Consider the following 26,352-nt stretch of genomic DNA (forward strand, 5'->3'; position numbering starts at 1 on the left):
GTCCCATCTTTCGTTAATGGTCATAACTGTGCATCATTTCCTTTGAAGTGTAGGGTTGATTCTCTGACCATCTGTCTCCCTGACTTTGAGCAGAGACCGATAGTTGAGCAGTCTCTTCCCACAAAAAGCTGGCACAAGCCTGCTGTTTTCCGCTCTGGCAGCGTGGAAACGAGAGAGTGGTCCTCACAAGAAAAAAAAATCAATCCATGCTAGCAGAGGACGGTTTAGATCCATCTACCTCTGGGTTATGGGCCCAGCACGCTTCCGCTGCGCCACTCTGCTTCCTGCTCAAAATGCTGTGGTTATGCAGATCAGGAGCCTTCAGAGGAGTGGCATGGGATCGCTGGAGCTATTCTGGCAGGGCTCTCACCTCATTTGCCTAAGAATGTCACAAGGCATGCTGGGTGCAGAAAATCTTCGCCTTCCCCTCTCACAGTCAGTCATAGGGGAAAGTCAAGGCCCTCTCAGTCACTAGCCATGTCACGCCTTTGTCAAGACAGAAGCACCCCCACCCGCTCCTTCTCTGTGATCCTGCGCTACCATGCTCAGGTTTTGGCCTTACCTGGGAGCCAGAGGTGCACCCGGTGAGGGCTTGCCCGGTATGAGCGTTCGGGACGTGAGTGGACTTAGGACTGGAAGTTCTGTCCATTCGAAGCAGCCAACCTTCCTGCTGCAGATAGCGGCTGTTCCCTTGGGTTTCTTTCACCTTGCTCTCGGATAAATTTGGTTGTATGCTGCAGTTGCCTGCGATGACTACAAGGTGGCGCTGCTTTCAGGTAAGAGCACAAATATGCAGAAAATGTTGGGGACTTTTGCCACATTTATCGGTGGTGGGTCTCGCACATTTTTTCCAGGGGAGAGATATTGACCTGAAACACTTTTTACTGCAGAGATGCTGCAGTTCTAAAGGCTGGTCGGGCAGAAGGGCTTAGCCGTTTCATTGCCTGCCCCCCTGCAGCCCATTTATTACCAGCAGTTGTGAGTGGTGACTGCTGTTTGTAAAATATAAAAATTTCAGGACATAGAAAGTCGCAGACGGGGCTTTTGGGATGCCTGCCTATGTCTTTGTTTATTATTTATCTAATAGCTGAGTAATCTGGTCAAGATATTTCTCTTTTTTTTAACATATTGCGTTAGAATAGCTACTGCTTTCTTAATGTATAAATATTAGCACTGCGTTGGCCGGGAATCGAACCCGGGTCAACTGCTTGGAAGGCAGCTATGCTCACCACTATACCACCAACGCTCCATGGCATATGTTTTTTTTAAGCTCTAGACATCACAACCCTGAGTTCAATGACTATATTGCACCAGTATCAGAGGTATTTTTGGTTTACAGACCAACATGAAAATCAGGAAAAAAGTTCTTGCAACTGCTAAGGAACTGGAGATTGAAACCCATGCAAAAGCTGCGCAGAAAAGGAGAAAGGGAAAGCAGCAGTTCAAATCATTGAAATAAGCATATATTGGCAGCAAGGGAAAAACAGCAGGGTAGAGAAAGAAAACAGCTCCACGAAATTCACAGGAGATTGATAATAGCAGGACAAAAAAAGGGAATAATAGCGTTCCAAGCAGGCTCAGAAAGAAGTGCGAGGGTCCCATCTTTCGTTAATGGCCATAACTGTGCATCATTTCCTTTGAAGTGTAGGGTTGATTCTCTGACCATCTGTCTCCCTGACTTTGATCAGAGACCGATAGTTGAGCAGTCTTTTCCCACAAAAAGCTGGCACAAGCCTGCTGTTTTCCGCTCTGGCAGCGTGGAAACGAGAGAGTGGTCCTCACAAGAAAAAAAAATCAATCCATGCTAGCAGAGGATGGTTTCGATCCATCGACCTCTGGGTTAAGGGCCCAGCACGCTTCCGCTGCGCCACTCTGCTTCCTGTTCAAAATGCTGTGGTTATGCAGATCAGGAGCCTTTAGAGGAGTGGCATGGGATCGCTGGAGCTATTCTGGCAGGGCTCTCACCTCATTTGCCTAAGAATGTCACAAGGCATGCTGGGTGCAGAAAATCTTCGCCTTCCCCTCTCACAGTCAGTCATAGGGGAAAGTCAAGGCCCTCTCAGTCACTAGCCATGTCACGCCTTTGTCAAGACAGAAGCACCCCCACCCGCTCCTTCTCTGTGATCCTGCGCTACCATGCTCAGGTTTTGGCCTTACCTGGGAGCCAGAGGTGCACCCGGTGAGGGCTTGAGCGTTTGGGAGTGTTCGGGACGTGAGTGGACTTAGGACTGGAAGTTCTGTCCATTCGAAGCAGCCAACCTTTCTGTTGCAGACAGGGGCTGTTCCCTTGGGTTTCTTTCACCTTGCTCTCGGATAAATTTGGTTGTATGCTGCAGTTGCCTGCGATGACTACAAGGTGGCGCTGCTTTCAGGTAAGAGCACAAATATGCAGACAATGTTGAGTACTTTTGCCATATTTATCGGTGGTGGGTGTCGCACATTTTTTCCAGGGGAGAGATATTGACCTGAAACACTTTTTACTGCAGAGATGCTGCAGTTCTAAAGGCTGGTCGGGCAGAAGGGCTTAGCCGTTTCATTGCCTGCCCTCCTGCAGCCCATTTATTACCAGCAGTTGTGAGTGGTGACTGCTGTTTGTAAAATATAAAAATTTCAGGACATAGAAAGTCGCAGACGGGGCTTTTGGGATGCCTGCCTATTTCTTTGTTTATTATTTATCTAATAGCTGAGTAATCTGGTCAAGATATTTCTCTTTTTTTTAACATATTGCGTTAGAATAGCTACTGCTTTCTTAATGTATAAATATTAGCATTGCGTTGGCCGGGAATCGAACCCGGGTCAACTGCTTGGAAGGCAACTATGCTCACCACTATACCACCAACGCTCCATGGCATATGTTTTTTTTAAGCTCTAGACATCACAACCCTGAGTTCAATTACTATATTGCACCAGTATCAGAGGTATTTTTGGTTTACAGACCAACATGAAAATCAGGAAAAAAGTTCTTGCAACTGCTAAGGAACTGGAGATTGAAACCCATGCAAAAGCTGCGCAGAAAAGGAGAAAGGGAAAGCAGCAGTTCAAATCATTGAAATAAGCATATATTGGCAGCAAGGGAAAAACAGCAGGGTAGAGAAAGAAAACAGCTCCACGAAATTCACAGGAGATTGATAATAGCAGGACAAAAAAAGGGAATAATAGCGTTCCAAGCAGGCTCAGAAAGAAGTGCGAGGGTCCCATCTTTCGTTAATGGTCATAACTGTGCATCATTTCCTTTGAAGTGTAGGGTTGATTCTCTGACCATCTGTCTCCCTGACTTTGATCAGAGACCGATAGTTGAGCAGTCTCTCTTCCCACAAAAAGCTGGCACAAGCCTGCTGTTTTCCGCTCTGGCAGCGTGGAAACAAGAGAGTGGTCCTCACAAGAAAAAAAAATCAATCCATGCTAGCAGGGGATGGTTTCGATCCATCGACCTCTGGGTTATGGGCCCAGCACGCTTCCGCTGCACCACTCTGCTTCCTGTTCAAAATGCTGTGGTTATGCAGATCAGAAGCCTTCAGAGGAGTGGCATGGGATCGCTGGAGCTATTCTGGCAGGGCTCTCAGCTCATTTGCCTAAGAATGTCACAAGGCATGCTGGGTGCAGAAAATCTTCGCCTTCCCCTCTCACAGTCAGTCATAGGGGAAAGTCAAGGCCCTCTCAGTCACTAGCCATGTCACGCCTTTGTCAAGACAGAAGCACCCCCACCCGCTCCTTCTCTGTGATCCTGCGCTACCATGCTCAGGTTTTGGCATTACCTGGGAGCCAGAGGTGCACCCGGTGAGGGCTTGCCCGGTATCAGCGTTTGGGAGCGTTCGGGACGTGAGTGGACTTAGGACTGGAAGTTCTGTCCATTCAAAGCAGCCAACCTTCCTGCTGCAGACAGGGGCTGTTCCCTTGGGTTTCTTTCACCTTGCTCTCGGATAAATTTGGTTGTATGCTGCAGTTGCCTGCGATGACTACAAGGTGGCGCTGCTTTCAGGTAAGAGCACAAATATGCAGAAAATGTTGGGGACTTTTGCCACATTTATCGGTGGTGGGTCTCGCACATTTTTTCCAGGGGAGAGATATTGACCTGAAACACTTTTTACTGCAGAGATGCTGCAGTTCTAAAGGCTGGTCGGGCAGAAGGGCTTAGCCGTTTCATTGCCTGCCCCCCTGCAGCCCATTTATTACCAGCAGTTGTGAGTGGTGACTGCTGTTTGTAAAATATAAAAATTTCAGGACATAGAAAGTCGCAGACGGGGCTTTTGGGATGCCTGCCTATGTCTTTGTTTATTATTTATCTAATAGCTGAGTAATCTGGTCAAGATATTTCTCTTTTTTTTAACATATTGCGTTAGAATAGCTACTGCTTTCTTAATGTATAAATATTAGCACTGCGTTGGCCGGGAATCAAACGTGGGTCAACTGCTTGGAAGGCAGCTATGCTCACCACTATACCACCAACGCTCCATGACATATGTTTTTTTTAAGCTCTAGACATCACAACCCTGAGTTCAATTACTATATTGCTCCAGTATCAGAGGTATTTTTGGTTTACAGACCAACATGAAAATCAGGAAAAAAGTTCTTGCAACTGCTAAGGAACTGGAGATTGAAACCCATGCAAAAGCTGCGCAGAAAAGGAGAAAGGGAAAGCAGCAGTTCAAATCATTGAAATAAGCATATATTGGCAGCAAGGGAAAAACAGCAGGGTAGAGAAAGAAAACAGCTCCACGAAATTCACAGGAGATTGATAATAGCAGGACAAAAAAAGGGAATAATAGCGTTCCAAGCAGGCTCAGAAAGAAGTGCGAGGGTCCCATCTTTCGTTAATGGTCATAACTGTGCATCATTTCCTTTGAAGTGTAGGGTTGATTCTCTGACCATCTGTCTCCCTGACTTTGAGCAGAGACCGATAGTTGAGCAGTCTCTTCCCACAAAAAGCTGGCACAGGCCTGCTGTTTTCCGCTCTGGCAGCGTGGAAACGAGAGAGTGGTCCTCACAAGAAAAAAAAATCAATCCATGATAACAGAGGACGGTTTAGATCCATCGACCTCTGGGTTATGGGCCCAGCACGCTTCCGCTGCGCCACTCTGCTTCCCGTTCAAAATGCTGTGGTTATGCAGATCAGGAGCCTTCAGAGGAGTGGCATGGGATCGCTGGAGCTATTCTGGCAGGGCTCTCACCTCATTTGCCTAAGAATGTCACAAGGCATGCTGGGTGCAGAAAATCTTCGCCTTCCCCTCTCACAGTCAGTCATAGGGGAAAGTCAAGGCCCTCTCAGTCACTAGCCATGTCACGCCTTTGTCAAGACAGAAGCACCCCCACCCGCTCCTTCTCTGTGATCCTGCGCTACCATGCTCAGGTTTTGGCCTTACCTGGGAGCCAGAGGTGCACCCGGTGAGGGCTTGCCCGGTATTAGCGTTTGGGAGCGTTCGGGACATGAGTGGACTTAGGACTGGAAGTTCTGTCCATTCGAAGCAGCCAACCTTCCTGCTGCAGACAGGGGCTGTTCCCTTGGGTTTCTTTCACCTTGCTCTCGGATAAATTTGGTTGTATGCTGCAGTTGCCTGCGATGACTACAAGGTGGCGCTGCTTTCAGGTAAGAGCACAAATATGCAGAAAATGTTGGGGACTTTTGCCACATTTATCGGTGGTGGGTCTCGCACATTTTTTCCAGGGGAGAGATATTGACCTGAAACACTTTTTACTGCAGAGATGCTGCAGTTCTAAAGGCTGGTCGGGCAGAAGGGCTTAGCCGTTTCATTGCCTGCCCCCCTGCAGCCCATTTATTACCAGCAGTTGTGAGTGGTGACTGCTGTTTGTAAAATATAAAAATTTCAGGACATAGAAAGTGGCAGACGGGGCTTTTGGGATGCCTGCCTATGTCTTTGTTTATTATTTATCTAATAGCTGAGTAATCTGGTCAAGATATTTCTCTTTTTTTTAACATATTGCGTTAGAATAGCTACTGCTTTCTTAATGTATAAATATTAGCACTGCGTTGGCTGGGAATCGAACCCGGGTTAACTGCTTGGAAGGCAGCTATGCTCACCACTATACCACCAACGCTCAAAGGCATATGTTTTTTTTAAGCTCTAGACATCACAACCCAGAGTTCAATGACTATATTGCACCAGTATCAGAGGTATTTTTGGTTTACAGACCAACATGAAAATCAGGAAAAAAGTTCTTGCAACTGCTAAGGAACTGGAGATTGAAACCCATGCAAAAGCTGCGCAGAAAAGTAGAAAGGGAAAGCAGCAGTTCAAATCATTGAAATAAGCATATATTGGCAGCAAGGGAAAAACAGCAGGGTAGAGAAAGAAAACAGCTCCACGAAATTCACAGGAGATTGATTATAGCAGGACAAAAAAAGGGAATAATAGCGTTCCAAGCAGGCTCAGAAAGAAGTGCGAGGGTCCCATCTTTCGTTAATGGTCATAACTGTGCATCATTTCCTTTGAAGTGTAGGGTTGATTCTCTGACCATCTGTCTCCCTGAGTTTGAGCAGAGACCGATAGTTGAGCAGTCTCTTCCCACAAAAAGCTGGCACAAGCCTGCTGTTTTCCGCTCTGGCAGCGTGGAAACGAGAGAGTGGTCCTACCAAGAAAAAAAAATCAATCCATGCTAGCAGAGGACGGTTTCGATCCATCGACCTCTGGGTTATGGGCCCAGCACGCTTCCGCTGCGCCACTCTGCTTCCTGTTCAAAATGCTGTGGTTATGCAGATCAGGAGCCTTCAGAGGAGTGGCATGGGATCGCTGGAGCTATTCTGGCAGGGCTCTCACCTCATTTGCCTAAGAATGTCACAAGGCATGCTGGGTGCAGAAAATCTTCGCCTTCCCCTCTCACAGTCAGTCATAGGGGAAAGTCAAGGCCCTCTCAGTCACTAGCCATGTCACGCCTTTGTCAAGACAGAAGCACCCCCACCCGCTCCTTCTCTGTGATCCTGCGCTACCATGCTCAGGTTTTGGCTTTACCTGGGAGCCAGAGGTGCACCCGGTGAGGGCTTGCCCGGTATGAGCGTTCGGGACGTGAGTGGACTTAGGACTGGAAGTTCTGTCCATTCGAAGCAGCCAAACTTCCTGCTGCAGACAGGGGCTGTTCCCTTGGGTTTCTTTCACCTTGCTCTCGGATAAATTTGGTTGTATGCTGCAGTTGCCTGCGATGACTACAAGGTGGCGCTGCTTTCAGGTAAGAGCACAAATATGCAGAAAATGTTGGGGACTTTTGCCACATTTATCGGTGGTGGGTCTCGCACATTTTTTCCAGGGGAGAAATATTGACCTGAAACACTTTTTACTGCAGAGATGCTGCAGTTCTAAAGGCTGGTCGGGCAGAAGGGCTTAGCCGTTTCATTGCCTGCCCCCCTGCAGCCTATTTATTACCAGCAGTTGTGAGTTGTGACTGCTGTTTGTAAAATATAAAAATTTCAGGACATAGAAAGTCGCAGACGGAGATTTTGGGATGCCTGCCTATGTCTTTGTTTATTATTTATCTAATAGCTGAGTAATCTGGTCAAGATATTTCTCTTTTTTTAAACATATTGCGTTAGAATAGCTACTGCTTTCTTAATGTATAAATATTAGCACTGCGTTGGCCGGGAATCGAACCCGTGTTAACTGCTTGGAAGGCAGCTATGCTCACCACTATACCACCAACGCTCAAAGGCATATGTTTTTTTTAAGCTCTAGACATCACAACCCAGAGTTCAATGACTATATTGCACCAGTATCAGAGGTATTTTTGGTTTACAGACCAACATGAAAATCAGGAAAAAAGTTCTTGCAACTGCTAAGGAACTGGAGATTGAAACCCATGCAAAAGCTGCGCAGAAAAGTAGAAAGGGAAAGCAGCAGTTCAAATCATTGAAATAAGCATATATTGGCAGCAAGGGAAAAACAGCAGGGTAGAGAAAGAAAACAGCTCCACGAAATTCACAGGAGATTGATTATAGCAGGACAAAAAAAGGGAATAATAGCGTTCCAAGCAGGCTCAGAAAGAAGTGCGAGGGTCCCATCTTTCGTTAATGGTCATAACTGTGCATCATTTCCTTTGAAGTGTAGGGATGATTCTCTGACCATCTGTCTCCCTGAGTTTGAGCAGAGACCGATAGTTGAGCAGTCTCTTCCCACAAAAAGCTGGCACAAGCCTGCTGTTTTCCGCTCTGGCAGCGTGGAAACGAGAGAGTGGTCCTCACAAGAAAAAAAAATCAATCCATGCTAGCAGAGGACGGTTTCGATCCATCGACCTCTGGGTTATGGGCCCAGCACGCTTCCGCTGCGCCACTCTGCTTCCTGTTCAAAATGCTGTGGTTATGCAGATCAGGAGCCTTCAGAGGAGTGGCATGGGATCGCTGGAGCTATTCTGGCAGGGCTCTCACCTCATTTGCCTAAGAATGTCACAAGGCATGCTGGGTGCAGAAAATCTTCGCCTTCCCCTCTCACAGTCAGTCATAGGGGAAAGTCAAGGCCCTCTCAGTCACTAGCCATGTCACGCCTTTGTCAAGACAGAAGCACCCCCACCCGCTCCTTCTCTGTGATCCTGCGCTACCATGCTCAGGTTTTGGCTTTACCTGGGAGCCAGAGGTGCACCCGGTGAGGGCTTGCCCGGTATGAGCGTTCGGGACGTGAGTGGACTTAGGACTGGAAGTTCTGTCCATTCGAAGCAGCCAAACTTCCTGCTGCAGACAGGGGCTGTTCCCTTGGGTTTCTTTCACCTTGCTCTCGGATAAATTTGGTTGTATGCTGCAGTTGCCTGCGATGACTACAAGGTGGCGCTGCTTTCAGGTAAGAGCACAAATATGCAGAAAATGTTGGGGACTTTTGCCACATTTATCGGTGGTGGGTCTCGCACATTTTTTCCAGGGGAGAAATATTGACCTGAAACACTTTTTACTGCAGAGATGCTGCAGTTCTAAAGGCTGGTCGGGCAGAAGGGCTTAGCCGTTTCATTGCCTGCCCCCCTGCAGCCTATTTATTACCAGCAGTTGTGAGTTGTGACTGCTGTTTGTAAAATATAAAAATTTCAGGACATAGAAAGTCGCAGACGGAGATTTTGGGATGCCTGCCTATGTCTTTGTTTATTATTTATCTAATAGCTGAGTAATCTGGTCAAGATATTTCTCTTTTTTTAAACATATTGCGTTAGAATAGCTACTGCTTTCTTAATGTATAAATATTAGCACTGCGTTGGCCGGGAATCGAACCCGGGTCAACTGCTTGGAAGGCAGCTATGCTCACCACTATACCACCAACGCTCCATGGCATATGTTTTTTTTAAGCTCTAGACATCACAACCCTGAGTTCAATTACTTTATTGCACCAGTATCAGAGGTATTTTTGGTTTACAGACCAACATGAAAATCAGGAAAAAAGTTCTTGCAACTGCTAAGGAACTGGAGATTGAAACCAATGCAAAAGCTGCGCAGAAAAGGAGAAAGGGAAAGCAGCAGTTCAAATCATTGAAATAAGCATATATTGGCAGCAAGGGAAAAACAGCAGGGTAGAGAAAGAAAAGAGCTCCACGAAATTCACAGGAGATTGATAATAGCAGGACAAAAAAAGGGAATAATAACGTTCCAAGCAGGCTCAGAAAGAAGTGCGTGGGTCCCATCTTTCTTTAATGGTCATAACTGTGCATCATTTCCTTTGAAGTGTAGGGTTGATTCTCTGACCATCTGTCTCCCTGACTTTGAGCAGAGACCGATAGTTGAGCAGTCTATTCCCACAAAAAGCTGGCACAAGCCTGCTGTTTTCCGCTCTGGTAGCATGGAAACGAGAGAGTGGTCCTCACAAGAAAAAAAATCAATCCATGCTAGCAGAGGATCGTTTCGATCCATCGACCTCTGGGTTATGGGCCCAGCACGCTTCCGCTGCGCCACTCTGCTTCCTGTTCAAAATGCTGTGGTTATGCAGATCAGGAGCCTTCAGTGGAGTGGCATGGGATCGCTGGAGCTATTCTGGCAGGGCTCTCACCTCATTTGCCTAAGAATGTCACAAGGCATGCTGGGTGCAGAAAATCTTCGCCTTCCCCTCTCACAGTCAGTCATAGGGGAAAGTCAAGGCCCTCTCAGTCACTAGCCATGTCACGCCTTTGTCAAGACAGAAGCACCCCCACCCGCTCCTTCTCTGTGATCCTGCGCTACCATGCTCAGGTTTTGGCCTTACCTGGGAGCCAGAGGTGCACCCGGTGAGGGCTTGCCCGGTATGAGCGTTCGGGACGTGAGTGGACTTAGGACTGGAAGTTCTGTCCATTCGAAGCAGCCAACCTTCCTGCTGCAGACAGGGGCTGTTCCCTTGGGTTTCTTTCACCTTGCTCTCGGATAAATTTGGTTGTATGCTGCATTTGCCTGCGATGACTACAAGGTGGCGCTGCTTTCAGGTAAGAGCACAAATATGCAGAAAATGTTGGGGACTTTTGCCACATTTATCGGTGGTGGGTCTCGCACATTTTTTCCAGGGGAGAGATATTGACCTGAAACACTTTTTACTGCAGAGATGCTGCAGTTCTAAAGGCTGGTCGGGCAGAAGGGCTTAGCCGTTTCATTGCCTGCCCCCCTGCAGCCCATTTATTACCAGCAGTTGTGAGTGGTGACTGCTGTTTGTAAAATATAAAAATTTCAGGACATAGAAAGTCGCAGACGGGGCTTTTGGGATGCCTGCCTATGTCTTTGTTTATTATTTATCTAATAGCTGAGTAATCTGGTCAAGATATTTTTCTTTTTTTTAACATATTGCATTAGAATAGCTACAGCTTGCTTAATGTATAAATATTAGCACTGCGTTGGCCGGGAATCGAACCCGGGTCAACTGCTTGGAAGGCAGCTACGCTCACCACTATACCACCAACGCTCCGTGGCATATGTTTTTTTTAAACTCTAGACATCACAACCCTGAGTTCAATGACTATATTGCGCCAGTATCAGAGGTATTATTGGTTTACAGACCAACATGAAAATCAGGAAAAAAGTTCTTGCAACTGCTAAGGAACTGGAGATTGAAACCAATGCAAAAGCTGCGCAGAAAAGGAGAAAGGGAAAGCAGCAGTTCAAATCATTGAAATAAGCATATATTGGCAGCAAGGGAAAAACAGCAGGGTAGAGAAAGAAAACAGCTCCACGAAATTCACAGGAGATTGATAATAGCAGGACAAAAAAAGGGAATAATAACGTTCCAAGCAGGCTCAGAAAGAAGTGCGAGGGTCCCATCTTTCGTTAATGGTCATAACTGTGCATCATTTCCTTTGAAGTGTAGGGTTGATTCTCTGACCATCTGTCTCCCTGACTTTGAGCAGAGACCGATAGTTGAGCAGTCTCTTCCCACAAAAAGCTGGCACAAGCCTGCTGTTTTCCGCTCTGGCAGCGTGGAAACGAGAGAGTGGTCCTCACAAGAAAAAAAATCAATCCATGCTAGCAGAGGATGGTTTCGATCCATCGACCTCTGGGTTATGGGCCCAGCACACTTCCGCTGCACCACTCTGCTTCCTGCTCAAAATGGTGTGGTTATGCAGATCAGGAGCCTTCAGAGGAGTGGCATGGGATCGCTGGAGCTATTCTGGCAGGGCTCTCACCTCATTTGCCTAAGAATGTCACAAGGCATGCTGGGTGCAGAAAATCTTCGCCTTCCCCTCTCACAGTCAGTCATAGGGGAAAGTCAAGGCCCTCTCAGTCACTAGCCATGTCACGCCTTTGTCAAGACAGAAGCACCCCCACCCGCTCCTTCTCTGTGATCCTGCGCTACCATGCTCAGGTTTTGGCCTTACCTGGGAGCCAGAGGTGCACCCGGTGAGGGCTTGCCCGGTATGAGCGTTCGGGACGTGAGTGGACTTAGGACTGGAAGTTCTGTCCATTCGAAGCAGCCAACCTTCCTGCTGCAGACAGGGGCTGTTCCCTTGGGTTTCTTTCACCTTGCTCTCGGATAAATTTGGTTGTATGCTGCAGTTGCCTGCGATGACTACAAGGTGGCGCTGCTTTCAGGTAAGAGCACAAATATGCAGAAAATGTTGGGGACTTTTGCCACATTTATCGGTGGTGGGTCTCGCACATTTTTTCCAGGGGAGAGATATTGACCTGAAACACTTTTTACTGCAGAGATGCTGCAGTTCTAAAGGCTGGTCGGGCAGAAGGGCTTAGCCGTTTCATTGCCTGCCCCCCTGCAGCCCATTTATTACCAGCAGTTGTGAGTGGTGACTGCTGTTTGTAAAATATAAAAATTTCAGGACATAGAAAGTCGCAGACGGGGCTTTTGGGATGCCTGCCTATGTCTTTGTTTATTATTTATCTAATAGCTGAGTAATCTGGTCAAGATATTTTTCTTTTTTTTAACATATTGCATTAGAATAGCTACAGCTTGCTTAATGTATAAATATTAGCACTGCGTTGGCTGGGAATCGAACCCGGGTCAACTGCTTGGAAGGCAGCTATGCTCACCACTATACCACCAACGCTCCGTGGCATATGTTTTTTTTAAGCTCTAGACATCACAACCTTGAGTTCAATGACTATATTGCACCAGTATCAGAGGTATTTTTGGTTTACAGACCAACATGAAAATCAGGAAAAAAGTTCTTGCAACTGCTAAGGAACTGGAGATTGAAACCCATGCAAAAGCTGCGCAGAAAAGGAGAAAGGGAAAGCAGCAGTTCAAATCATTGAAATAAGCATATATTGGCAGCAAGGGAAAAACAGCAGGGTAGAGAAAGAAAACAGCTCCACGAAGTTCACAGGAGATTGATTATAGCAGGACAAAAAAAGGGAATAATAGCGTTCCAAGCAGGCTCAGAAAGAAGTGCGAGGGTCCCATCTTTCGTTAATGGTCATAACTGTGCATCATTTCCTTTGAAGTGTAGGGTTGATTCTCTGACCATCTGTCTCCCTGAGTTTGAGCAGAGACCGATAGTTGAGCAGTCTCTTCCCACAAAAAGCTGGCACAAGCCTGCTGTTTTCCGCTCTGGCAGCGTGGAAACGAGAGAGTGGTCCTCACAAGAAAATAAATCAATCCATGCTAGTAGAGGATGGTTTCGATCCATCGACCTCTGGGTTATGGGCCCAGCACGCTTCCGCTGCGCCACTCTGCTTCCTGTTCAAAATGCTGTGGTTATGCAGATCAGGAGCCTTCAGAGGAGTGGCATGGGATCGCTGGAGCTATTCTGGCAGGGCTCTCACCTCATTTGCCTAAGAATGTCACAAGGCATGCTGGGTGCAGAAAATCTTCGCCTTCCCCTCTCACAGTCAGTCATAGGGGAAAGTCAAGGCCCTCTCAGTCACTAGCCATGTCACGCCTTTGTCAAGACAGAAGCACCCCCACCCGCTCCTTCTCTGTGATCCTGCGCTACCATGCTCAGGTTTTGGCCTTACCTGGGAGCCAGAGGTGCACCCGGTGAGGGTTTGCCCGGTATGAGCGTTTGGGAGCGTTGTTTGGGAGCGTTCGGGACGTGAGTGGACTTAGGACTGGAAGTTCTGTCTATTCGAAGCAGCCAACCTTCCTGCTGCAGACAGGGGCTGTTCCCTTGGGTTTCTTTCACCTTGCTCTCGGATAAATTTGGTTGTATGCTGCAGTTGCCTGCAATGACTACAAGGTGGCGCTGCTTTGAGGTAAGAGCACAAATATGCTGAAAATGTTGGGGACTTTTGCCACATTTATCGGTGGTGGGTCTCGCACATTTTTTCCAGGGGAGAGATATTGACCTGAAACACTTTTTACTGCAGAGATGCTGCAGTTCTAAAGGCTGGTCGGGCAGAAGGGCTTAGCCGTTTCATTGCCTGCCCCCCTGCAGCCCATTTATTACCAGCAGTTGTGAGTGGTGACTGCTGTTTGTAAAATAGAAAAATTTCAGGACATAGAAAGTCGCAGACGGAGCTTTTGGGAAGCCTGCCTATGTCTTTGTTTATTATTTATCTAATAGCTGAGTAATCTGGTCAAGATATTTCTCTTTTTTTTAACATATTGCGTTAGAATAGCTACAGCTTGCTTAATGTATAAATATTAGCACTGCGTTGGACGGGAATCAAACCCGGGTCAACTGCTTGGAAGGCAGCTATGCTCACCACTATACCACCAACGCTCCGTGGCATATGTTTTTTTAAAACTCTAGACATCACAACCCTGAGTTCAATGACTATATTGCACCAGTATCAGAGGTATTTTTGGTTTACAGACCAACATGAAAATCCGGAAAAAAGTTCTTGCAACTGCTAAGTAACTGGAGATTGAAACCAATGCAAAAGCTGCGCAGAAAAGGAGAAAGGGAAAGCAGCAGTTCAAATCATTGAAATAAGCATATATTGGCAGCAAGGGAAAACAGCAGGGTAGAGAAAGAAAACAGCTCCACGAAATTCACAGGAGATTGATAATAGCAGGACAAAAAAAGGGAATAATAACGTTCCAAGCAGGCTCGGAAAGAAGTGCGAGGGTCCCATCTTTCGTTAATGGTCATAACTGTGCATCATTTCCTTTGAAGTGTAGGGTTGATTCTCTGACCATCTGTCTCCCTGACTTTGAGCAGAGACCGATAGTTGAGCAGTCTCTTCCCACAAAAAGCTGGCACAAGCCTGCTGTTTTCCGCTCTGGCAGCGTGGAAACGAGAGAGTGGTCCTCACAAGAAAAAAAATCAATCCATGCTAGCAGAGGATGGTTTCGATCCATCGACCTCTGGGTTATGGGCCCAGCACGCTTCCGCTGCACCACTCTGCTTCCTGTTCAAAATGCTGTGGTTATGCAGATCAGGAGCCTTCAGAGGAGTGGCATGGGATCGCTGGAGCTATTTTGGCAGGGCTCTCACCTCATTTGCCTAAGAATGTCACAAGGCATGCTGGGTGCAGAAAATCTTCGCCTTCCCCTCTCACAGTCAGTCATAGGGGAAAGTCAAGGCCCTCTTAGTCACTAGCCATGTCACGCCTTTGTCAAGACAGAAGCACCTCCACCCGCTCCTTCTCTGTGATCCTGCGCTACCATGCTCAGGTTTTGGCCTTACCTGGGAGCCAGAGGTGCACCCGGTGAGGGCGAGCGTTTAGGAGCGTTCGGGAAGTGAGTGGACTTAGGAATGGAAGTTCTGTCCATTCGAAGCAGCCAACCTTCCTGCTGCAGACAGGGGCTGTTTCTTTCACCTTGCTCTCGGATAAATTTGGTTGTATGCTGCAGTTGCCTGTGATGACTACAAGGTGGCGCTGCTTTCAGGTAAGAGCACAAATATGCAGAAAATGTTGGGGACTTTTGCCACATTTATCGGTGGTGGGTCTCGCACATTTTTTCCAGGGGAGAGATATTGACCTGAAACACTTTTTACTGCAGAGATGCTGCAGTTCTAAAGGCTGGTCGGGCAGAAGGGCTTAGCCGTTTCATTGCCTGCCCCCCTGCAGCCCATTACCAGCAGTTGTGAGTGGTGACTGCTGTTTGTAAAATAGAAAAATTTCAGGACATAGAAAGTCGCAGACGGAGCTTTTGGGATGCCTGCCTATGTCTTTGTTTATTATTTATCTAATAGCTGAGTAATCTGGTCAAGATATTTCTCTTTTTTTTAACATATTGCGTTAGAATAGCTACAGCTTGCTTAATGTATAAATATTAGCACTGCGTTGGCCGGGAATCGAACCCTGGTCAACTGCTTGGAAGGAAGCTATGCTCACCACTATACCACGAAAGCTCCGTGGCATAAGTTTTTTTTAAACTCTAGACATCACAACCCTGAGTTCAATGACTATATTGCACCAGTATCAGAGGTATTTTTGGTTTACAGACCAACATGAAAATCCGGAAAAAAGTTCTTGCAACTGCTAAGTAACTGGAGATTGAAACCAATGCAAAAGCTGCGCAGAAAAGGAGAAAGGGAAAGCAGCAGTTCAAATCATTAAAATAAGCATATATTGGCAGCAAGGGAAAAACAGCAGGGTAGAGAAAGAAAACAGCTCCACGAAATTCACAGGAGATTGATAATAGCAGGACAAAAAAAGGGAATAATAACGTTCCAAGCAGGCTCAGAAAGAAGTGCGAGGGTCCCATCTTTCGTTAATGGTCATAACTGTGCATCATTTCCTTTGAAGTGTAGGGTTGATTCTCTGACCATCTGTCTCCCTGACTTTGAGCAGAGACCGATAGTTGAGCAGTCTCTTCCCACAAAAAGCTGGCACAAGCCTGCTGTTTTCCGCTCTGGCAGCGTGGAAACGAGAGAGTGGTCCTCACAAGAAAAAAAATCAATCCATGCTAGCAGAGGATGGTTTCGATCCATCGACCTCTGGGTTACGGGCCCAGCACGTTTCCGCTGCGCCACTCTGCTACCTGTTCAAAATGCTGTGGTTATGCAGATCAGGAGCCTTCAGAGGAGTGGCATGGGATCGCTGGAGCTATTCTGGCAGGGCTCTCACCTCATTTGCCTAAGAATGTCACAAGGCATGCTGGGTGCAGAAAATCTTCGCCTTCCCCTCTCACAGTCAGTCATAGGGGAAAGTCAAGGCCCTCTCAGTCACTAGCCATGTCACGCCTTTGTCAAGACAGAAGCACCCCCACCCGCTCCTTCTCTGTGATCCTGCGCTACCATGCTCAGGTTTTGGCCTTACCTGGGAGCCAGAGGTGCACCCGGTGAGGGTTTGCCCGGTATGAGCGTTTGGGAGCGTTGTTTGGGAGCGTTCGGGACGTGAGTGGACTTAGGACTGGAAGTTCTGTCCATTCGAAGCAGCCAACCTTCCTGCTGCAGACAGGGGCTGTTCCCTTGGGTTTCTTTCACCTTGCTCTCGGATAAATTTGGTTGTATGCTGCAGTTGCCTGCAATGACTACAAGGTGGCGCTGCTTTGAGGTAAGAGCACAAATATGCTGAAAATGTTGGGGACTTTTGCCACATTTATCGGTGGTGGGTCTCGCACATTTTTTCCAGGGGAGAGATATTGACCTGAAACACTTTTTACTGCAGAGATGCTGCAGTTCTAAAGGCTGGTCGGGCAGAAGGGCTTAGCCGTTTCATTGCCTGCCCCCCTGCAGCCCATTTATTACCAGCAGTTGTGAGTGGTGACTGCTGTTTGTAAAATAGAAAAATTTCAGGACATAGAAAGTCGCAGACGGAGCTTTTGGGAAGCCTGCCTATGTCTTTGTTTATTATTTATCTAATAGCTGAGTAATCTGGTCAAGATATTTCTCTTTTTTTTAACATATTGCGTTAGAATAGCTACAGCTTGCTTAATGTATAAATATTAGCACTGCGTTGGACGGGAATCAAACCCGGGTCAACTGCTTGGAAGGCAGCTATGCTCACCACTATACCACCAACGCTCCGTGGCATATGTTTTTTTAAAACTCTAGACATCACAACCCTGAGTTCAATGACTATATTGCACCAGTATCAGAGGTATTTTTGGTTTACAGACCAACATGAAAATCCGGAAAAAAGTTCTTGCAACTGCTAAGTAACTGGAGATTGAAACCAATGCAAAAGCTGCGCAGAAAAGGAGAAAGGGAAAGCAGCAGTTCAAATCATTGAAATAAGCATATATTGGCAGCAAGGGAAAACAGCAGGGTAGAGAAAGAAAACAGCTCCACGAAATTCACAGGAGATTGATAATAGCAGGACAAAAAAAGGGAATAATAACGTTCCAAGCAGGCTCGGAAAGAAGTGCGAGGGTCCCATCTTTCGTTAATGGTCATAACTGTGCATCATTTCCTTTGAAGTGTAGGGTTGATTCTCTGACCATCTGTCTCCCTGACTTTGAGCAGAGACCGATAGTTGAGCAGTCTCTTCCCACAAAAAGCTGGCACAAGCCTGCTGTTTTCCGCTCTGGCAGCGTGGAAACGAGAGAGTGGTCCTCACAAGAAAAAAAATCAATCCATGCTAGCAGAGGATGGTTTCGATCCATCGACCTCTGGGTTATGGGCCCAGCACGCTTCCGCTGCACCACTCTGCTTCCTGTTCAAAACGCTGTGGTTATGCAGATCAGGAGCCTTCAGAGGAGTGGCATGGGATCGCTGGAGCTATTTTGGCAGGGCTCTCACCTCATTTGCCTAAGAATGTCACAAGGCATGCTGGGTGCAGAAAATCTTCGCCTTCCCCTCTCACAGTCAGTCATAGGGGAAAGTCAAGGCCCTCTTAGTCACTAGCCATGTCACGCCTTTGTCAAGACAGAAGCACCCCCACCCGCTCCTTCTCTGTGATCCTGCGCTACCATGCTCAGGTTTTGGCCTTACCTGGGAGCCAGAGGTGCACCCTGTGAGGGCGAGCGTTTAGGAGCGTTCGGGACGTGAGTGGACTTAGGAATGGAAGTTCTGTCCATTCGAAGCAGCCAACCTTCCTGCTGCAGACAGGGGCTGTTTCTTTCACCTTGCTCTCGGATAAATTTGGTTGTATGCTGCAGTTGCCTGCGATGACTACAAGGTGGCGCTGCTTTCAGGTAAGAGCACAAATATGCAGAAAATGTTGGGGACTTTTGCCACATTTATCGGTGGTGGGTCTCGCACATTTTTTCCAGGGGAGAGATATTGACCTGAAACACTTTTTACTGCAGAGATGCTGCAGTTCTAAAGGCTGGTCGGGCAGAAGGGCTTAGCCGTTTCATTGCCTGCCCCCCTGCAGCCCATTACCAGTAGTTGTGAGTGGTGACTGCTGTTTGTAAAATAGAAAAATTTCAGGACATAGAAAGTCGCAGACGGAGCTTTTGGGATGCCTGCCTATGTCTTTGTTTATTATTTATCTAATAGCTGAGTAATCTGGTCAAGATATTTATCTTTTTTTTAACATATTGCGTTAGAATAGCTACAGCTTGCTTAATGTATAAATATTAGCACTGCGTTGGCCGGGAATCGAACCCTGGTCAACTGCTTGGAAGGCAGCTATGCTCACCACTATACCACGAAAGCTCCGTGGCATAAGTTTTTTTTAAACTCTAGACATCACAACCCTGAGTTCAATGACTATATTGCACCAGTATCAGAGGTATTTTTGGTTTACAGACCAACATGAAAATCCGGAAAAAAGTTCTTGCAACTGCTAAGTAACTGGAGATTGAAACCAATGCAAAAGCTGCGCAGAAAAGGAGAAAGGGAAAGCAGCAGTTCAAATCATTAAAATAAGCATATATTGGCAGCAAGGGAAAAACAGCAGGGTAGAGAAAGAAAACAGCTCCACGAAATTCACAGGAGATTGATAATAGCAGGACAAAAAAAGGGAATAATAACGTTCCAAGCAGGCTCAGAAAGAAGTGCGAGGGTCCCATCTTTCGTTAATGGTCATAACTGTGCATCATTTCCTTTGAAGTGTAGGGTTGATTCTCTGACCATCTGTCTCCCTGACTTTGAGCAGAGACCGATAGTTGAGCAGTCTCTTCCCACAAAAAGCTGGCACAAGCCTGCTGTTTTCCGCTCTGGCAGCGTGGAAACGAGAGAGTGGTCCTCACAAGAAAAAAAATCAATCCATGCTAGCAGAGGATGGTTTCGATCCATCGACCTCTGGGTTACGGGCCCAGCACGTTTCCGCTGCGCCACTCTGCTTCCTGTTCAAAATGCTGTGGTTATGCAGATCAGGAGCCTTCAGAGGAGTGGCATGGGATCGCTGGAGCTATTCTGGCAGGGCTCTCACCTCATTTGCCTAAGAATGTCACAAGGCATGCTGGGTGCAGAAAATCTTCGCCTTCCCCTCTCACAGTCAGTCATAGGGGAAAGTCAAGGCCCTCTCAGTCACTAGCCATGTCACGCCTTTGTCAAGACAGAAGCACCCCCACCCGCTCCTTCTCTGTGATCCTGCGCTACCATGCTCAGGTTTTGGCCTTACCTGGGAGCCAGAGGTGCACCCGGTGAGGGCTTGCCCAGTATGAGCGTTTGGGAGCGTTCGGGACGTGAGTGGACTTAGGACTGGAAGTTCTGTCCATTCGAAGCAGCCAACCTTCCTGCTGCAGACAGGGGCTGTTCCCTTGGGTTTCTTTCACCTTGCTCTCGGATAAATTTGGTTGTATGCTGCAGTTGCCTGCGATTACTACAAGGTGGCGCTGCTTTCAGGTAAGAGCACAAATATGCAGAAAATGTTGGGGACTTTTGCCACATTTATCGGTGGTGGGTCTCGCACATTTTTTCCAGGGGAGAGATATTGACCTGAAACACTTTTTACTGCAGAGATGCTGCAGTTCTAAAGGCTGGTCGGGCAGAAGGGCTTAGCCGTTTCATTGCCTGCCCCCCTGCAGCCCATTTATTACCAGCAGTTGTGAGTGGTGACTGCTGTTTGTAAAATATAAAAATTTCAGGACATAGAAAGTCGCAGACGGAGCTTTTGGGATGCCTGCCTATGTCTTTGTTTATTATTTATCTAATAGCTGAGTAATCTGGTCAAGATATTTCTCTTTTTTTTAACATATTGCGTTAGAATAGCTACAGCTTGCTTAATGTATAAATATTAGCACTGCGTTGGCCGGGAATCGAACCCGGGTCAACTGCTTGGAAGGCAGCTACGCTCACCACTATACCACCAACGCTCCGTGGCTTATGTTTTTTTTAAACTCTAGACATCACAACCCTGAGTTCAATGACTATATTGCACCAGTATCAGAGGTATTATTGGTTTACAGACCAACATGAAAATCAGGAAAAAAGTTCTTGCAACTGCTAAGGAACTGGAGATTGAAACCAATGCAAAAGCTGCGCAGAAAAGGAGAAAGGGAAAGCAGCAGTTCAAATCATTGAAATAAGCATATATTGGCAGCAAGGGAAAAACAGCAGGGTAGAGAAAGAAAACAGCTCCACGAAATTCACAGGAGATTGATAATAGCAGGACAAAAAAAGGGAATAATAACGTTCCAAGCAGGCTCAGAAAGAAGTGCGAGGGTCCCATCTTTCGTTAATGGTCATAACTGTGCATCATTTCCTTTGAAGTGTAGGGTTGATTCTCTGACCATCTGTCTCCCTGACTTTGAGCAGAGACCGATAGTTGAGCAGTCTCTTCCCACAAAAAGCTGGCACAAGCCTGCTGTTTTCCGCTCTGGCAGCGTGGAAACGAGAGAGTGGTCCTCACAAGAAAAAAAATCAATCCATGCTAGCAGAGGATGGTTTCGATCCATCGACCTCTGGGTTATGGGCCCAGCACACTTCCGCTGCACCACTCTGCTTCCTGCTCAAAATGGTGTGGTTATGCAGATCAGGAGCCTTCAGAGGAGTGGCATGGGATCGCTGGAGCTATTCTGGCAGGGCTCTCACCTCATTTGCCTAAGAATGTCACAAGGCATGCTGGGTGCAGAAAATCTTCGCCTTCCCCTCTCACAGTCAGTCATAGGGGAAAGTCAAGGCCCTCTCAGTCACTAGCCATGTCACGCCTTTGTCAAGACAGAAGCACCCCCACACGCTCCTTCTCTGTGATCCTGCGCTACCATGCTCAGGTTTTGGCCTTACCTGGGAGCCAGAGGTGCACCCGGTGAGGGCTTGCCCGGTATGAGCGTTCGGGACGTGAGTGGACTTAGGACTGGAAGTTCTGTCCATTCGAAGCAGCCAACCTTCCTGCTGCAGACAGGGGCTGTTCCCTTGGGTTTCTTTCACCTTGCTCTCGGATAAATTTGGTTGTATGCTGCAGTTGCCTGCGATGACTACAAGGTGGCGCTGCTTTCAGGTAAGAGCACAAATATGCAGAAAATGTTGGGGACTTTTGCCACATTTATCGGTGGTGGGTCTCGCACATTTTTTCCAGGGGAGAGATATTGACCTGAAACACTTTTTACTGCAGAGATGCTGCAGTTCTAAAGGCTGGTCGGGCAGAAGGGCTTAGCCGTTTCATTGCCTGCCCCCCTGCAGCCCATTTATTACCAGCAGTTGTGAGTGGTGACTGCTGTTTGTAAAATATAAAAATTTCAGGACATAGAAAGTCGCAGACGGGGCTTTTGGGATGCCTGCCTATGTCTTTGTTTATTATTTATCTAATAGCTGAGTAATCTGGTCAAGATATTTTTCTTTTTTTTAACATATTGCATTAGAATAGCTACAGCTTGCTTAATGTATAAATATTAGCACTGCGTTGGCCGGGAATCGAACCCGGGTCAACTGTTTGGAAGGCAGCTATGCTCACCACTATACCACCAACGCTCCGTGGCATATGTTTTTTTTAAACTCTAGACATCACAACCTTGAGTTCAATGACTATATTGCACCAGTATCAGAGGTATTATTGGTTTACAGACCAACATGAAAATCAGGAAAAAAGTTCTTGCAACTGCTAAGGAACTGGAGATTGAAACCAATGCAAAAGCTGCGCAGAAAAGGAGAAAGGGAAAGCAGCAGTTCAAATCATTGAAATAAGCATATATTGGCAGCAAGGGAAAAACAGCAGGGTAGAGAAAGAAAACAGCTCCACGAAATTCACAGGAGATTGATAATAGCAGGACAAAAAAAGGGAATAATAACGTTCCAAGCAGGCTCAGAAAGAAGTGCGTGGGTCCCATCTTTCGTTAATGGTCATAACTGTGCATCATTTCCTTTGAAGTGTAGGGTTGATTCTCTGACCATCTGTCTCCCTGACTTTGAGCAGAGACCGATAGTTGAGCAGTCTCTTCCCACAAAAAGCTGGCACAAGCCTGCTGTTTTCCGCTCTGGCAGCGTGGAAACGAGAGAGTGGTCCTCACAAGAAAAAAAATCAACCCATGCTAGCAGAGGATGGTTTCGATCCATCGACCTCTGGGTTATGGGCCCAGCACACTTCCGCTGCACCACTCTGCTTCCTGCTCAAAATGGTGTGGTTATGCAGATCAGGAGCCTTCAGAGGAGTGGCATGGGATCGCTGGAGCTATTCTGGCAGGGCTCTCACCTCATTTGCCTAAGAATGTCACAAGGCATGCTGGGTGCAGAAAATCTTCGCCTTCCCCTCTCACAGTCAGTCATAGGGGAAAGTCAAGGCCCTCTCAGTCACTAGCCATGTCACGCCTTTGTCAAGACAGAAGCACCCCCACACGCTCCTTCTCTGTGATCCTGCGCTACCATGCTCAGGTTTTGGCCTTACCTGGGAGCCAGAGGTGCACCCGGTGAGGGCTTGCCCGGTATGAGCGTTCGGGACGTGAGTGGACTTAGGACTGGAAGTTCTGTCCATTCGAAGCAGCCAACCTTCCTGCTGCAGACAGGGGCTGTTCCCTTGGGTTTCTTTCACCTTGCTCTCGGATAAATTTGGTTGTATGCTGCAGTTGCCTGCGATGACTACAAGGTGGCGCTGCTTTCAGGTAAGAGCACAAATATGCAGAAAATGTTGGGGACTTTTGCCACATTTATTGGTGGTGGGTCTCGCACATTTTTTCCAGGGGAGAGATATTGACCTGAAACACTTTTTACTGCAGAGATGCTGCAGTTCTAAAGGCTGGTCGGGCAGAAGGGCTTAGCCGTTTCATTGCCTGCCCCCCTGCAGCCCATTTATTACCAGCAGTTGTGAGTGGTGACTGCTGTTTGTAAAATATAAAAATTTCAGGACATAGAAAGTCGCAGACGGGGCTTTTGGGATGCCTGCCTATGTCTTTGTTTATTATTTATCTAATAGCTGAGTAATCTGGTCAAGATATTTCTCTTTTTTTTAACATATTGCGTTAGAATAGCTACTGCTTTCTTAATGTATAAATATTAGCACTGCGTTGGCTGGGAATCGAACCCGGGTCAACTGCTTGGAAGGCAGCTATGCTCACCGCTATACCACCAACGCTCAAAGGCATATGTTTTTTTTAAGCTCTAGACATCACAACCCAGAGTTCAATGACTATATTGCACCAGTATCAGAGGTATTTTTGGTTTACAGACCAACATGAAAATCAGGAAAAAAGTTCTTGCAACTGCTAAGGAACTGGAGATTGAAACCCATGCAAAAGCTGCGCAGAAAAGGAGAAAGGGAAAGCAGCAGTTCAAATCATTGAAATAAGCATATATTGGCAGCAAGGGAAAAACAGCAGGGTAGAGAAAGAAAACAGCTCCACGAAATTCACAGGAGATTGATTATAGCAGGACAAAAAAAGGGAATAATAGCGTTCCAAGCAGGCTCAGAAAGAAGTGCGAGGGTCCCATCTTTCGTTAATGGTCATAACTGTGCATCATTTCCTTTGAAGTGTAGGGTTGATTCTCTGACCATCTGTCTCCCTGAGTTTGAGCAGAGACCGATAGTTGAGCAGTCTCTTCCCACAAAAAGCTGGCACAAGCCTGCTGTTTTCCGCTCTGGCAGCGTGGAAACGAGAGAGTGGTCCTCACAAGAAAATAAATCAATCCATGCTAGTAGAGGATGGTTTCGATCCATCGACCTCTGGGTTATGGGCCCAGCACGCTTCCGCTGCGCCACTCTGCTTCCTGTTCAAAATGGTGTGGTTATGCAGATCAGGAGCCTTCAGAGGAGTGGCATGGGATCGCTGGAGCTATTCTGGCAGGGCTCTCACCTCATTTGCCTAAGAATGTCACAAGGCATGCTGGGTGCAGAAAATCTTCGCCTTCCCCTCTCACAGTCAGTCATAGGGGAAAGTCAAGGCCCTCTCAGTCACTAGCCATGTCAAGCCTTTGTCAAGACAGAAGCACCCCCACCCGCTCCTTCTCTGTGATCCTGCGCTACCATGCTCAGGTTTTGGCCTTACCTGGGAGCCAGAGGTGCACCCGGTGAGGGTTTGCCCAGTATGAGCGTTTGGGAGCGTTGTTTGGGAGCGTTCGGGACGTGAGTGGACTTAGGACTGGAAGTTCTGTCCATTCGAAGCAGCCAACCTTCCTGCTGCAGACAGGGGCTGTTCCATTGGGTTTCTTTCACCTTGCTCTCGGATAAATTTGGTTGTATGCTGCAGTTGCCTGCGATGACTACAAGGTGGCGCTGCTTTCAGGTAAGAGCACAAATATGCAGAAAATGTTGGGGACTTTTGCCACATTTATCGGTGGTGGGTCTCGCACATTTTTTCCAGGGGAGAGATATTGACCTGAAACACTTTTTACTGCAGAGATGCTGCAGTTCTAAAGGCTGGTCGGGCAGAAGGGCTTAGCCGTTTCATTGCCTGCCCCCCTGCAGCCCATTTATTACCAGCAGTTGTGAGTGGTGACTGCTGTTTGTAAAATAGAAAAATTTCAGGACATAGAAAGTCGCAGACGGAGCTTTTGGGAAGCCTGCCTATGTCTTTGTTTATTATTTATCTAATAGCTGAGTAATCTGGTCAAGATATTTCTCTTTTTTTTAACATATTGCGTTAGAATAGCTACAGCTTGCTTAATGTATAAATATTAGCACTGCGTTGGACGGGAATCAAACCCGGGTCAACTGCTTGGAAGGCAGCTATGCTCACCACTATACCACCAACGCTCCGTGGCATATGTTTTTTTAAAACTCTAGACATCACAACCCTGAGTTCAATGACTATATTGCACCAGTATCAGAGGTATTTTTGGTTTACAGACCAACATGAAAATCCGGAAAAAAGTTCTTGCAACTGCTAAGTAACTGGAGATTGAAACCAATGCAAAAGCTGCGCAGAAAAGGAGAAAGGGAAAGCAGCAGTTCAAATCATTGAAATAAGCATATATTGGCAGCAAGGGAAAACAGCAGGGTAGAGAAAGAAAACAGCTCCACGAAATTCACAGGAGATTGATAATAGCAGGACAAAAAAAGGGAATAATAACGTTCCAAGCAGGCTCGGAAAGAAGTGCGAGGGTCCCATCTTTCGTTAATGGTCATAACTGTGCATCATTTCCTTTGAAGTGTAGGGTTGATTCTCTGACCATCTGTCTCCCTGACTTTGAGCAGAGACCGATAGTTGAGCAGTCTCTTCCCACAAAAAGCTGGCACAAGCCTGCTGTTTTCCGCTCTGGCAGCGTGGAAACGAGAGAGTGGTCCTCACAAGAAAAAAAATCAATCCATGCTAGCAGAGGATGGTTTCGATCCATCGACCTCTGGGTTATGGGCCCAGCACGCTTCCGCTGCACCACTCTGCTTCCTGTTCAAAACGCTATGGTTATGCAGATCAGGAGCCTTCAGAGGAGTGGCATGGGATCGCTGGAGCTATTTTGGCAGGGCTCTCACCTCATTTGCCTAAGAATGTCACAAGGCATGCTGGGTGCAGAAAATCTTCGCCTTCCCCTCTCACAGTCAGTCATAGGGGAAAGTCAAGGCCCTCTTAGTCACTAGCCATGTCACGCCTTTGTCAAGACAGAAGCACCCCCACCCGCTCCTTCTCTGTGATCCTGCGCTACCATGCTCAGGTTTTGGCCTTACCTGGGAGCCAGAGGTGCACCCGGTGAGGGCGAGCGTTTAGGAGCGTTCGGGACGTGTGTGGACTTAGGAATGGAAGTTCTGTCCATTCGAAGCAGCCAACCTTCCTGCTGCAGACAGGGGCTGTTTCTTTCACCTTGCTCTCGGATAAATTTGGTTGTATGCTGCAGTTGCCTGCGATGACTACAAGGTGGCGCTGCTTTCAGGTAAGAGCA

The 26,352-nt window shown here is 47.1% G+C and overlaps 7 non-coding genes across 7 annotated transcripts; all 7 read right to left on the reverse strand.

The window, feature by feature from the left end:
• Window positions 1-1,174: 1,174 nt before the first annotated feature.
• TRNAG-UCC (transfer RNA glycine (anticodon UCC)) lies at window positions 1,175-1,246 on the reverse strand. Its single transcript has one exon. It is a non-coding gene; the product is annotated as a tRNA-Gly (tRNA).
• Window positions 1,247-2,770: 1,524 nt separating this feature from the next.
• On the reverse strand, window positions 2,771-2,842 carry TRNAG-UCC (transfer RNA glycine (anticodon UCC)). The gene has a single exon. It is a non-coding gene; the product is annotated as a tRNA-Gly (tRNA).
• A 6,330-nt stretch (window positions 2,843-9,172) lies between these two features.
• On the reverse strand, window positions 9,173-9,244 carry TRNAG-UCC (transfer RNA glycine (anticodon UCC)). The gene has a single exon. It is a non-coding gene; the product is annotated as a tRNA-Gly (tRNA).
• A 1,522-nt stretch (window positions 9,245-10,766) lies between these two features.
• On the reverse strand, window positions 10,767-10,838 carry TRNAG-UCC (transfer RNA glycine (anticodon UCC)). The gene has a single exon. It is a non-coding gene; the product is annotated as a tRNA-Gly (tRNA).
• Window positions 10,839-16,185: 5,347 nt separating this feature from the next.
• Window positions 16,186-16,257, reverse strand: TRNAT-CGU (transfer RNA threonine (anticodon CGU)). Its single transcript has one exon. It is a non-coding gene; the product is annotated as a tRNA-Thr (tRNA).
• Window positions 16,258-19,380: 3,123 nt separating this feature from the next.
• TRNAT-CGU (transfer RNA threonine (anticodon CGU)) lies at window positions 19,381-19,452 on the reverse strand. Its single transcript has one exon. It is a non-coding gene; the product is annotated as a tRNA-Thr (tRNA).
• Window positions 19,453-20,354: 902 nt separating this feature from the next.
• TRNAG-UCC (transfer RNA glycine (anticodon UCC)) lies at window positions 20,355-20,426 on the reverse strand. Its single transcript has one exon. It is a non-coding gene; the product is annotated as a tRNA-Gly (tRNA).
• Window positions 20,427-26,352: the final 5,926 nt, after the last annotated feature.

Source organism: Pleurodeles waltl, unplaced genomic scaffold (genome assembly GCF_031143425.1).
Source record: "Pleurodeles waltl isolate 20211129_DDA unplaced genomic scaffold, aPleWal1.hap1.20221129 scaffold_69, whole genome shotgun sequence".
In the NCBI taxonomy this organism is placed as follows: Eukaryota; Metazoa; Chordata; class Amphibia; order Caudata; family Salamandridae; genus Pleurodeles; species Pleurodeles waltl.